Here is a 13,728-nt window from a genome sequence, read left to right as displayed (position 1 = left end):
CAACACTGCCTTCCACTGACACTTAGGCCTCGTCCACACGTACACAGGTATTTTTTAGGCGTAGCTTTTTAAAATATGTTTTGGCCTTTCGTCCACTCGCAAACTGTGTTTTAGGTCACTGTAAACAGTAACCTGCCTATCACCAGACCAAGCTCAATCTTTTAAGACTGAACATTAGTCTGGGGAGTCTGCTCTGTATTTTCTACTGCACAAGAGGCGTGATCAATGGGCATAGTTCAAATGACTGTACGCAATTGGATAGTCCTTCAACCAATCAGACCAACGAGCCAGGTGACGTAGAAGCGACAGAGGCATGAACGGGTTGCTGTGCTTCGGTGGCTGCCATGTTGAATGTAAACAAGAAGCTGCTTGGTTGCTTCTATATCGTCATCGTGTTAAACCCACCAATAGCGCGCCAGGTGGATAAGCCACTTTGTGATTGGTCCCCGCAAAATTATAACCGAAGCAGGATAGATAAACGTACAGGTTTCCAGCCTGAGCTGCAGGGCGAAATCAAATCACCGGCAGATCGGGCTGGGTTTACCCAGTCTATGTGAACAGCGCTTTTGGAAAACAATTTCCAAGATTTTCAGAGCCTCCATTTATTCTTTTGACGTGTAGACAGGGAAAACACAGTTTTTGACTTGTAACGTCATTGTGTGCTGTTATCTCTTTTTTTTAAAGTTCACAAATGAAGCAACATTTCATACAAGGGCGGACGTGGCCAGAACAGTGCTGGTTCTAACCTTGCCAACAGGAATTTTTACATGTTTACACATAAATGTACAGTTACTCTTCCACTATATTGAGAAACAGAGGCATCTACATGCTACCGTAATGGGCCATTGCATCCATTTTTTTCAGGCTTCTGATTGGCTAACATCTTCTTCTTTGTGTGATAGGTGGGTTGTATCGCAGTCTGTTGCTTTGGCATGCTCTTGACAGCGCTTCAATGTGTTTTTGCGTTGTCATTTGGACAGAATTTTTTTTTAAACAGTGATTGTGTGGATTGGATATCTTTTGAGAACGAAGGAGAGAAAAACCTGTTTCCAAAAATACCCGTGTACCACAGCCAGTCAACATTTACTCGTAGAACCTGTTACATTTCCAGAGTGTCAGCCGAGTGCAGTGTCACCTGTGAACGTGGAGCTCTGCATCCTACAGCTCCTTTCTCCTGCTCCATTCTCACGTGGTTTATCAGTTTATTTATCATGTTACTTTTCTTCTTACTCTGTAACGATTGCAACTTGAAACTTGACATGAGAAATACTTCAGTAAAAGTTAAAATACTATTAGTTAAAAAGGTTATTATAAATATATTCAAAAAATTACAAAAAACAACTTTGTTACAATAATGATAGTAAATATAATTTGTTACTTACACCCCTGATAATTAATAATAATAATAATAATAATAATAATAATAATGCCCTGTTTACCACCTTAAATGGAATACAAAAAAGGGGCTAAAACTGTCTTTGCAGAATTTATTCAGATTACATGCTTTGGGGCATATAGATCCACATCAGATCACTTAATAGAGCATTTACGTAATGATGTGTTGTCTTGATTTGGCCGGCGGTCTATCAGGAATATGACATATTGTACATGTGGTTGTAGCCAGCGTCAACGTGGCTGGCAGGCTTTTGTTTTCAGACCGAGTCGTGGCTGTGACTCCAGTGCAGTAGTTCAGTGCCTATACTAAATGTGAGGTAGTGCCTCGACTATGAATCCTGTTCTAGAATAAACTATTTTGACTTGCTGTCTGATTCCATATGTCCTGTGTAATTTTTTTTGTTCCCTGTCTGACTCCAGCACCTTCTCGTTGGGCAAAAAAGTGGAGAAGAGTAGGGTAATGAAAGAAAATAGCATACTGGCATCTATTTCCATGTCCCTGTTTTCCATTCCTGTCTCTTAAGGGGCGTATTGGGGGCTGCCATCAGAAAAATGTCATCTGATCCATAATAGATGAAGCTGACATCAAAACCCACTTCAAACGCAGCTCATGGATGAAGTGCTCCTGTAGAGAGAGAAAAAAATTCGAATGAGCATTTCATTTTTTCAACAGTGGTAATAACTGGATATATGAGTATGGTCAGCTGGTTCTCCAAATTAATCTCCTGTCTTTTTCACACTCTCCAAGGGAACAATATGTCACACAGAGTACGTGTCATATTAAATACAAGCTGCAGTCCTCAGGAAACAGCCGCCGCTAACACTGGGTTATTCCCACGTCTTCAGATTATTGCAAAGCATTTCAGCATGTTAAGCAGTGAGACATGAGAGTTGCTCATTAGCGCTTAACGCCCTAAAAGTTCAACTGCCACGTATAAAATAACCTGTATGATAGTCGCTGCTTTTGCACTATGGGGCCCATAGAGCAGGTGCACTAGCAGTCTATATCGACGACGTTTCATTTCCGGGATTGTTCAGGTGCCCTGCCGGAAATTCCACCGGATGTCCCTCAATTCACCCGGATGTCCATTACCTTCCGCTTTTTTTGTGTTGGCATTTTAAACTCCGGTGGATTTATGAGGACTATAGTTAACTGCTCCTCAGATCTCTGTAGGGTAAATCCAGACAGCTAGCTAGACTGTCTGAGTTTTCTGTAACACGACTAAAACTACCTTTGAACGTACACATGTTCCACCGGAATTCCTGGAATTCAGGGATTCCAGGAATCAGACAGATCTAATGACAAAAAACACATTTTCAACATAAATCCGCTCTGTAAAATCCATTTTCCCTTAGCCATCCTGACTGCTGAGCAAATATGGTTAGGTGACAGTGACAAAAAAGAAGAAGCAGATAAACAGCAAGAAATCATGACTCTGGGTCTGATAAACATGCTGGCAGAGTGTGAAATTCTTTCATCCGAGACACATTGTTATTCTTTCCCTGCAACCCACGGGATCAGAAAGCTATTTGTAACATCTCTGTGGTACAAAGCCTTGCTGTTATGTTTTGCTTAGCCTGGTCTACTCAAGCAGGAAACCATCACATAGGTCTACACATCACGTACGGGACAGGATGTTCAAGGCACCCAGAAATATTCAGGTGCATACTGTACATTCATGGCTGTGTGCATATACCAATCTAACATGCATTATTCAACTTTAGAATGCTAACATTATATACAATAACATAAAATGTGTGGTCGTCAGGTCTGATTTGAATGCTGTTTTTTTCATTGCAAACGCTACTAGTTAGAAATGAATTCTTGAGCTTTAAAGCTCTAGTGTGTAACTTTTTTATATTAATGAACGTCCGTTACATTCAAGCCATTGCCAAATGAGTTTATATGAAACTAATTAAGACTATCAGCTCCACACAACTCTCTCTGTATTTCTCAGTATGGCTATGCTCAGAAACTGGTGTCGTCCGGCGACTTACGCACGCAGAAAATTGAGTGAACATAATGACGTCTTCTGAAGAGTTCATCATGTTTTTTTAATCCTCCGTGTCCTCCTTGGCTACTAGCAACTGTGTGGAGTATGGGGGGTGGTGCGCGATCACAGAAGGTTTGTATCATGTGGCCGTGCCGACAGTTTTGTTGTCATTAGCCTAGAATTCCTCATGGGGGAGACAGAAACTATGCAATATAGCTTTAACCCTTTAGAGGTTTACTCCACTGTTTTGAGTTGTGATAGCTTGTTGAAAAAAGTAGTCGAGGCCTGTACTACTTATCAAGATCAACATGCCCTGGATTTATTTCATTTCCCTGGCTTCACCTAACCTAACAACCGCGGTCCTGCATAAGCTGTTTCACGACGGTGGTTATCAACTAGTTCAATCAACCCCGGGTTTCCTACCTTAAGTTACCTCGTTAACGCCAAATCTTGCTTTGTAGTACAGGCCTCAGGTTTTTGTTGGTCAATGGCGCGATCACTTTCCGCTGCCTCAAGCAGAGGTATCAAAAGTATTCACATTCATTACTCAAGTAGAAGTATAGATACTAGGGTTTAAAAAGACTTATGTAGAAGTTGAAGTATCAACTCAAGCTTTTTACTCAAGTAAAAGTGTAAAAGTACTGGTTTCAAAACTACTTAAAGTATAAAAGTAAAAGTAATGTAAGGGGGAAAAAATTCCATTGAGGACAAAAGCTTAGCCCGCCCCACATGGGCCTATAGTGCACTACCCCACCTCCACAAAAAAATCATTTTTCTAAAGGCCATAATGACTATAATAATGTTATATTAAAATCATACCTGCAAACTCAGAAGGGCTGAAAAAGGTGACACATCTCCTCTGTGTTTTTCAGACAACGGCAGCTACAGTCTGGTGTTAGAATCCTCTCCAGTGAAATACAGACCCGAGTATGTACTGGTCAGTCATACAGTTGGCTCACAGTAGCTTACACGCAGCACACTTGGGCACGTCTCTCATAACTGGCCATGAATACACAACCATACAAAAGTTACAACAAATACAATAATATGAAAATATGTACCTGAATAGGAACAGATTATGTACTGGTCAGTCATACAGTTGGCTCACAGTAGCTTACACGCAGCACACTACAAAAGAAGAGCATTTGTTATTTTAGAACAGAGGCTAGCTAGAAAGTGCATTGTGCTGCTTTTTTACATTTTTGCACTTGAAAAGGTACAACAACCCACTTGTAACTCATATTATTAATATTTTCATAAATCACAGTGCACATATGTTCATACAATGAATATACGGACATAAATACACAATATTTGTACTCTGTGCTGCACTCGGCAACTCACATTGGGCACATCTCTCATAACTGGCAATGAATACACAACAGCCAGTGGCATTTATCTACTGCAGAGAGAGAGGGCGCCATTGAGCCAATAAATCCAGCGCCGTATATAGAGAGAGTTTGGCCAGCTAGGGAATCGAATGTTCTGAGCTATCCTGTTATGCGATTGGTTCCGAGGTGGTCTCCATGTTGGATATCAACATTCATCTGATTCCTATTGACATAGTGCAGGGAATAGTGGAAAGATTTAATAAATTATAAAAAAAATGCCTTACTGTTGCGCGTTTGGCTGCAATGAAAGACAGAGAAGCGGCAAAAGATTTCACAAGTTCCCTCGTGAACCAAAAAGGCGAAAGGTATGGGAGCTGAAGGTGAAAAGAGCAAACTGGAGGGCAAGTGACTACTCATTATTGGGTGAGGTAAATGTCAATTTCTCTCTTCGATATGATAACAAATGACATAGGACAAATATAGTAATACCATCGTTAATGTGTACCACGCTGTCAAAAAAGTTCTAACACTGCTTACTACTAAATTATTATTGCTAGCGTGATAACATTTACCCCTATGCTGTCGGTTGCATTGTCATTGTCTTACTGTGTATTTTGTCAAAAAACTGTGAGTGACTTTGTTAAGGGTTCAGTTGCTAGTCATGATGATAAAGGTTACGAAAGGTTACGTCAGGTCAAGAGAAAAGGAAAGGTAAACACTGGTCAGAGACTTATTAGGCGACGTGGTCACTCACTACAATGGCCATTTTTTAGAGGCCCATTTACGATATAGAAGGTAAATATACACTGGAATATTTCCGTAAGGGCCTTTTACATATTGAGACATTGATTATAACATGTATATGCCTGTTTATGGTGAAAATAATTGATTTATTTCAAGATAGCATATTCGCCCCATAGGGTTACACTGTAGAGTCATCTGAAGATAGTATCCAATATAGCGCTCATGATTTGAGTTGGCCAAACTCTCTCTATAGACGGCTCTGAATAAATCTACATTGATATTAAATAACAATAATGGCAAGTGGAATGGCATTATATATAAACCCTGTTACATTTGCACTGAATTGGAAATTATATTTTACAAAAACACACTGAATTACAAGGCTGTAAAGAACAATGCGCTATTGCAAAAACTACTTGGTAAACTTTAAAAAAAAGGTGTAGATGTGTGGTATGTCTTCAAGCTTTTTTGTTCTGCTGGGAACATGGATATGACTAATACAGGAGCCCTTCGAAACACGGCTGTTCATTTATAGAATCAGCAAGCACAGGCTGCCCTCCAATCCTGCGCCTGCTCCACTCCGTCTCCATTAGAGTCCATCAGGAGGTCGCTTTGAATATCACCAACTCCTGGTATCTCTGGCTTCCATGATATACCTCTTTGTTTTTTTTAACAAGGTTGACATCAAGCCAAGACCAAATAGAAGGCAAGGAAAAGTAATTTAGAAAAGTAGCCTGGCAGGAGGTGAAAGACAATTAAGTGATAGCATGTTTTTTTCCCAGCTTCCTAGCAATAACAAATCCACCAGATGAAGTAGAAACAAGGCTTTCACAAAGTATTTCTTACTTCTTTTTTATGAAAAATTATTGACATCTACAGGGATTCTTCTGTTGAGTTGGTTCAATCCAAGCAGCTGTGTGTTTGTGCCACCTAGTGGCGCAAATACCCCTCCTGCTCTACCCCAACATGCTCATCTCTAAGTGCATGTGTGTGTGTTGTGTTGTGTTGTGTATATGTGTGTGTGTGTGTGTGTGTGTGTTGTGCAAGTAGGGGAGAGGGGGTGATGGTAGATAAAATAAAACAGATGAGGGTGATGGGGGCTATGAGTTTTTGCATGGTTGGAAAGGTAAGATGGAAGTTTTACTTTAATATTAATATCACCTTTGTTGTCATAGAGCCAACCTTGTTCAGGAAAAGAACAACCTATATAATATAAAGACGTGTGTCACACTTGTGTATGTTTTTGTCTGTTATTCATTTATTAATATTATTTTCTTTCATTTCATTATTTATGTCTGTCCATTCCAATAATAATAATTATGGTTAGAAAGGGTTACTAGTTGTGGTGGGTAAAGTCAAATTGCATGAACTTGTAATTGTAATATTGATAATTACTATAGGACCATGACACTTTTATATTTAGTGAGAATTACTTACTTGTGTTATCTAGGATGAGTTCAAATACATCAGGTACCAAGTCATCTAACTAAAATGGAAGGGGTGTCTGTTTGTCTCTGTCTGTCTGTCTGTCTGTCTGTCTGTCTGTATCTGTCTGTCTGTCCTTTGATTTTCTCAACAATCATTCATCTGTTCCAACTTTACACTTGGCAGGTGTATTGCTGAAGACCCAAAATGCAGTTGTCAAGTATGAGTTCTTGAGATTTACAGGAAATCTTTATTTGTAGTGTGTTATGTACACATTGTGTAGTATATTGAGAGGGGACCCCTATTATCTGTTACACTGCTGAATGGCATTTTGGGTACAGCTATAGCTACAGTACATTCAAGAACAGATGTAGACAGAGAGACTGTAGATTTTATATTGTAGCAAACTCTCAAATATATCCATCATCAGCGATGTCACTTTTGGAATGAACGTCTTTTCCGCGAAAATAGCCTGGTCCCAAAAAGTTAGGTGTTAGCAAATGACGTGTATACTAGGGATGCCACAGTGAGGAATTTTTTCACCAGTACTATCGATCACACCGTTCATTTTACGAGAAAAGTTGTTCGTTGATGATTTTTAAAGTGGCTATATGTAACTTTCAGTTTGTGTTGATTGCAGCGGCCTCTTTGGACAAAAGCAGTAGTGTTTTTACCACACCTTCTGTCGTTAAAGTCTTTTCTTTACAGTGCTGTATTACCCACTGTATTACTTAGTTAGTGTTACCGGGAGGTCATATAGTTGCAATGAATGTTTTGCTCAGACAGAAAATCATTCATTTACAATAAGAGAATACGTTACAGATGCATTGTTGCATTTTAAGTGTACCATAATGTAACTTAGACTACTTTGAAAATATCGTGAGCTAAACCAAATGTCACTGTCACTGTGTTACGAGCCAAAGCATTAAGAAACTGTTTTAGCAACCGACATAATATGAAACCCAAGGACGCTTTAAACAAGGGACAATGGAAGGACGTAATTTAATGTCTGCTATTGACGTACAACCACATTAGGCATTGTTAAGTTATTTTATGAATGAAGCACATATTACATACCTGAGGGCCAGTTTGGGGTCGATTTTGAATAATTCATAAACCCGCAATTCTCTCCATCTTTTGAAAGCCCGACCGAGTGTGACTCGGATTTCGCCCGTCATCTTTCACTTTCCCTTTTAGCTTTTAGTTGTTCGTCGTTTATTTTCCTTTTTTCTGTGGTGGCCCTGCCCCAGTATCAGCCATAACTACAGCAGATAACAATTAGGCCTATATAAAGAAATCTCATGCTACCTTTTACCTGGCTGGATACAATAACAGATGCTTATTCGGTGTTACAATTAAATCTGTGACCCGTCAGAATGTGTGCTCTCTAGCGCCGTCTACCTGCTGTAAATCAGCATTCTAAGTAATGACAACAAAACTGTGGGCGTGTCCACGTGATACAAGCCTTCCATGACCGCGCACCGCCGATCCCCCCCCCCCAACACCCCCTCTTCCACACTGATGTTAGTAGCCAAGGAGGACATGGAGGATTACAAAAAACATGATGGACTCTTCAGAAGAGGTAATTATCTTCACTCGAGTTTCTTCGAGGGAAAGTCACCGGACGACACAATCTTCTGAACATAGTCATACTGAGAAATACAGAGAGAGATTTATGGAGCTGATAGTCTTAATTAGCTTTGTAGCAACTCATTTGGCAATGGCTTGAATGTAACGGACGTTCATTAATATAAAAAAGTTACGCACTAAAGCTTTAAAAGTTTTCCTTTTTATTTTATATAATTTTATAGAAATTAGAAAAAGAATATCAGAAAAGAATAATAATTTGTACATAGTAACCATTTCATCATAATAAAACATGTGCAAGCAAGACAGGAAACCCCAAAGGGCTTATATAATGTCTTCCTTTAATATTTACATACTACATATTGAGTAGGCACTTTTGACTGTAGATATGTTGACATGTCACAGTAAAGCACAGGTGTAAATAATGAAATGTATGGCTGAATTTCATTTTAGCTGCTTCAGTTTCAGAGTCCTGGTCTTGTTACACTGTCATGACTTCCAGGAGTGTGTATAAAACACAAGATGAGACGAATTAAAGACTATTTGAGAATTAAACCAAAGTTTGGTCTTTGAGTATTTATTTATATTTGCAAAGGAATACAGTTTCACAAGTACCACGGCACATCTGAAAAAGTCTTCTGACTCAAGCCAAATGTCAACACATCTTATGGTAAAAACTCCGTTAAAGCCACCCCTCTCAAAATATCTTTAGCATGCTGGCTTTGAAAAAAAACCATAAACAGTCAGATGATTTTACAACCTTCCCTTCTCCTCCTGTTCCTAACATTAGACACAACAACTGCTTATCTCAGAAGACAGAAAGAGACACGGTTCAGACTGTTATGGCCTTCTTCACCTTATCTGCTAAAAGTAAACAGAAGGAGGGACTGAGGTCTTTATCAACAAAACATTACTTCAGCTAGACTCAAGGTTTATGATTTCAGCTATTTCACTTGGAGTGAAAGAGTTCACAAACTGTAAGAATATACTGTAAGATAATCTTGTAGAATATTAAACAATCATGTTAAAATAAAATTTTGCCATTACAATTGCCTTTCCAATAAACTGTAATCACAATATATAATGTTTGTAGTCATTTTATGTACTGATACAATGTGTGTCTTTGTGTCAGCGGAAACACTGCCACCACCAGCTTTTGGACCTTTTTATCTCAGTGAAAATCAGAGATGTTGCTTTGCACAATCTTCTTTTTTCTCGAGCAAGGTGACAAAACAAGAATACTGTATATATATATATATATATATATATATATATATATATATATATATATATATATATATATATATATATATATATATATACCCTGCCCTGTAATAGCGAGTCCACGAAAAGCTATATAAATTCAATTTATTATTATTATATATATTATATATATATATATATATATATATATATATATATATATATATATCCATACTTCGAATGGTAACATTTTATTATATGGAAATATTTTTATGATTGAGTAAATAATGCCTAATTTGCAACATTTATTCACAACATTGTCACAAACCTTAATGCCACCAATTGAGGTTTTTAATGAGGAAATGAAGTTCCTCGATTTACTGCCTATATACATTTACTGACACTGTATATTTACTATACATAAGAAATAATTATACTTTATACTTTATATAGTTTGTTACTGAATTCTATGGTACAATGTATTAACACATACAAGAATGAAGGCTTCGATAACAACCAAGATTCCTCTTGTGAGTTTTAAATATTTAGGTTTTAAAGTTTTAATGTTGAGATTTTGCAATAATGCAATTGTTTAAATGTGTATGGATTATGCCCTGAAGACGGCAGCTGGCCTTTGATTTATACTATATATATATATATATATATAATATCATCTCAGTCTCCAGTCCTTCAGAGCTGAGGCATCAAATATGATGGATTGTTTAGGATTAAACTGCTCACAAGATATAAGATAATTCAAATTGAACCCACCTCCACCAGCTCTATCAGTAGAACACTGCTTACAAAAATGAATGCATGAATAATCACAATACAATAATATAGTATGTAGGCACTCTCAAAGAAGCATCTTCATAATGAGTCATTTTACATTTTCTACTTCAAATACATTTAGCTAATGATACTTTTGTACTTCCACCCAGTAACATTTTGAATGCAGAACACACACACACACACACACACACACACACACACACACACACACACACACACACACACACACACACACACACACACACACACACACACACACACTTCCTAAAAAGATCCTGTGAAGATAATACTTTCTCTCACAGAAAAGGGCAAATCTTACTGTACACTAAAAACTAAAGAATACGCTTCGTGGTTCCTATATAATCTTTGTCTTACCAATTATTGTTAATTGCACCCATTTATTTGTACAAATTAAAGATATATTTTTGTACAAATAAATACAAAACAAATTACAAGAATACATTGAATTCATTAAAAAAGGTTAACCTGTGCACCTTCTATTACATATAGCAATACTTATACTGACTTTTTAATTTCACTTTTGTGGCAGGACCCCTTAGCTGAAAGAAAGACAGAGCATGGACCACTAATACATATTGTATTACATTGAGTTGCATATTAAACTTGGCCTACAATAACGTGTAGGGCGGCCTAAAGCCTTTACACATACCAGTTGATGTTACATACAATACTAAGGTATTAATTAAACTAATAATTATTGACATATTCATATATTTATACATCATGTATGTCATCACGCCTGCAGTTCCTGGGGATGTTGCCTCGGTTGTCAGCACCTAATCGCCGCACGACCCTGCTCCTTCCTGCCCAGCTCTGGCCTCCAGCTGTCCGACATTCAAGCATCGGCGCTGAACGCGACTTCAGTCGGTTCCATCACGGCAGAGGACCCGGCGCGTTCAAAATCCGCTGGAACATCCCACCCTAACTTAACCTAAGTTAAGTTGTCTCATCAGGCTGCGTTTTTGTCCATTAATGTTGCTGCCCACCATATATGCGGATCAGGATGCTGTGAAATATAGATCCAGGTGCTGTCTAATCTCTGGTTTTCAGTCGCGTTTCCCCTGTCTCTCGGGGGTTTAATTACCGTAACTTCTGTAATAGTGACAGCCGGCGGGCATTGTTTTACTCTAATAAATGCATCAGGTTTAAGCGAGCACATTAGGCAGGCCACATCTATTTTTTTTTGTTGGCACATAAGGCAAGCTGCTTCTATCTTTCTCAGACATTTGCTTATATTTAGCATGCTCTCAAACATCTCAGTTGACATTCTTAAAATCACGTGCGCATTTGTGGTGGTATACGACTCTTACTGTTCCTGTTAAAATTAAAAGCCCTCTAGCGGTTCACTCCGTCTGTGTTTCTGGGGAATCGCAGAGAAGCAGCTCCTTAAATATCATGCGCACATATTTTGATATGCAGTAACTGGTATATTTTTCTGACTCAATGCTAAGTTTTATACATTTATAATATATGTTGATTAGGCAATGGTGTAGTCTTTTTATGCATTTTGTCACATACTCGTGACTTGCTCTGGAGTTAACTCACTGTTCTAATACCTGGGCAGGTGTATCATTCTTTTCTTGATAGGAAAACAACACGCAATGTTAAAAGTTTCTCTTCAAAGCTATCGCAATCATTATCAGTTAGTTCATTGCTGGGGTCAAGGAGCATGCATGAGGGATTACGTATATTCTACATCCAAATTTATTTATTGTATATGTTCATCTTCACCTGCGGCTGAATACGTATTGCTTCGTGCCTTATGCTCATTCATTGGCAAGTAGCGCAATATTCATTGTATCTGGTAAGTGGGCTATCAATACAAGAATTGTAAGAGCATTTTCATTTGTTTGGTTGTAGGACACAAATTGGTTGCCATGTCATTTCTCCATTGTTCCGACCTCTCAATAACCCGAAAAATTCCCTTTGGTCCTACAGCCCATTAGTCCGACGTCCACGCAAGGTAACATAACCCCATTTGTACAGGTCCTATCCCCTGACCAATTGGCTATCCTAACCTTAACCACTCAAAGTCAAAAGCCTAACCCCAACCAAACGAGCTGCTTCGTAGGGCGGGTCTTGGCGTGGCCAAAGTAGGATTCGTAATTTCGCCACCAGCGAGACGTCGGACTAGTGGGCTGTAGGACCAAAAGGAATTTTTCGGGTTATTGAGAGGTCGGAACAATGGGCAGTCCCCCACAAATTGTCCACTGTTGTCACTAGCGTGCTTTTGAGTGATGTCTATCTAGGTAGGAACCTTTCAACAGGTAATAGGGGGGTGCTGTTAATTGGAGGAGCACACATAGTTTTTGACCGCATCAAATCGCTACACACCGCATGTGGATGTGTAAATGTTGTTGTTGGAGCAAATGGACACTTATTATTCTTGCATGTTCAATAGAAGAACATTGTAAGCAATGAATTTCCATCAACGCAACGACTACTTTGAGTCTGTGAATTCAACAGTAGGCTTCAGAACGGTGTAAGGTAGAAGAGAGCATGTCAGCTAGTTTACTAGTTTGTTTTAACTCCATAGCAGCCCCTCAGTGGCTTTAAGTTTTTCGGCATAAGATATATTCTCAGCACTAATCGCGTTTATTGTGTATAATGTCATCATATCATTGTTGCCGGCTATCGACAATTTTAATAGATATTTAATTGTCATCAATTCAGGCTGCAATCGCTTCATCACATATCAGATAGCTGGTAAGGCAACTAATGTGACGGCCTGAAATATTATCAGTGCACAGAACTCTTAAAAACCTCCTATGTTAGCACTATATCGGTGGTGTGTTCTGCAAATCAGGGACTACAGGTTGAAATTAGCAATTGTTGCTATAACCTGGCCAAAGACATACTATCTTGTTTAATGTTTATTTGTGCATTGTCTCTGTTTCAAATAAATACATTTCCATTCCATCACAGATGTCTGGTTAATCTCTGGTAAGTGATGCATGGAACCGGTGGTAGGTCTGGTTTCCTAATCACTACGTTGTTTATTCACCTTTCTGGTCATGGCTGACCTCGGTATACAATTAATTCATTTTTTTCAAATTGGCAATTCATCTTCTGTTGATTTCTGGTTGGTATTCACTTGCTTTTCGCATGCTTGGCATGTGCAGATTGCTTCTCTGTCTTAAATGTGCTAGCATCAGCTTGGTATCTGAGTACTACGAAGGCACTTTATTTCATTAATACTTGATAATGCGTGCTCTTGCTTTTTACTTGTGCTTCAT

This window comes from Perca fluviatilis, chromosome 5, assembly GCF_010015445.1.
Source record: "Perca fluviatilis chromosome 5, GENO_Pfluv_1.0, whole genome shotgun sequence".
Taxonomy (NCBI): Eukaryota; Metazoa; Chordata; class Actinopteri; order Perciformes; family Percidae; genus Perca; species Perca fluviatilis.
The sequence above is the reverse complement of the archived record's forward strand: the minus strand, read 5'-3'. Positions refer to the sequence as shown.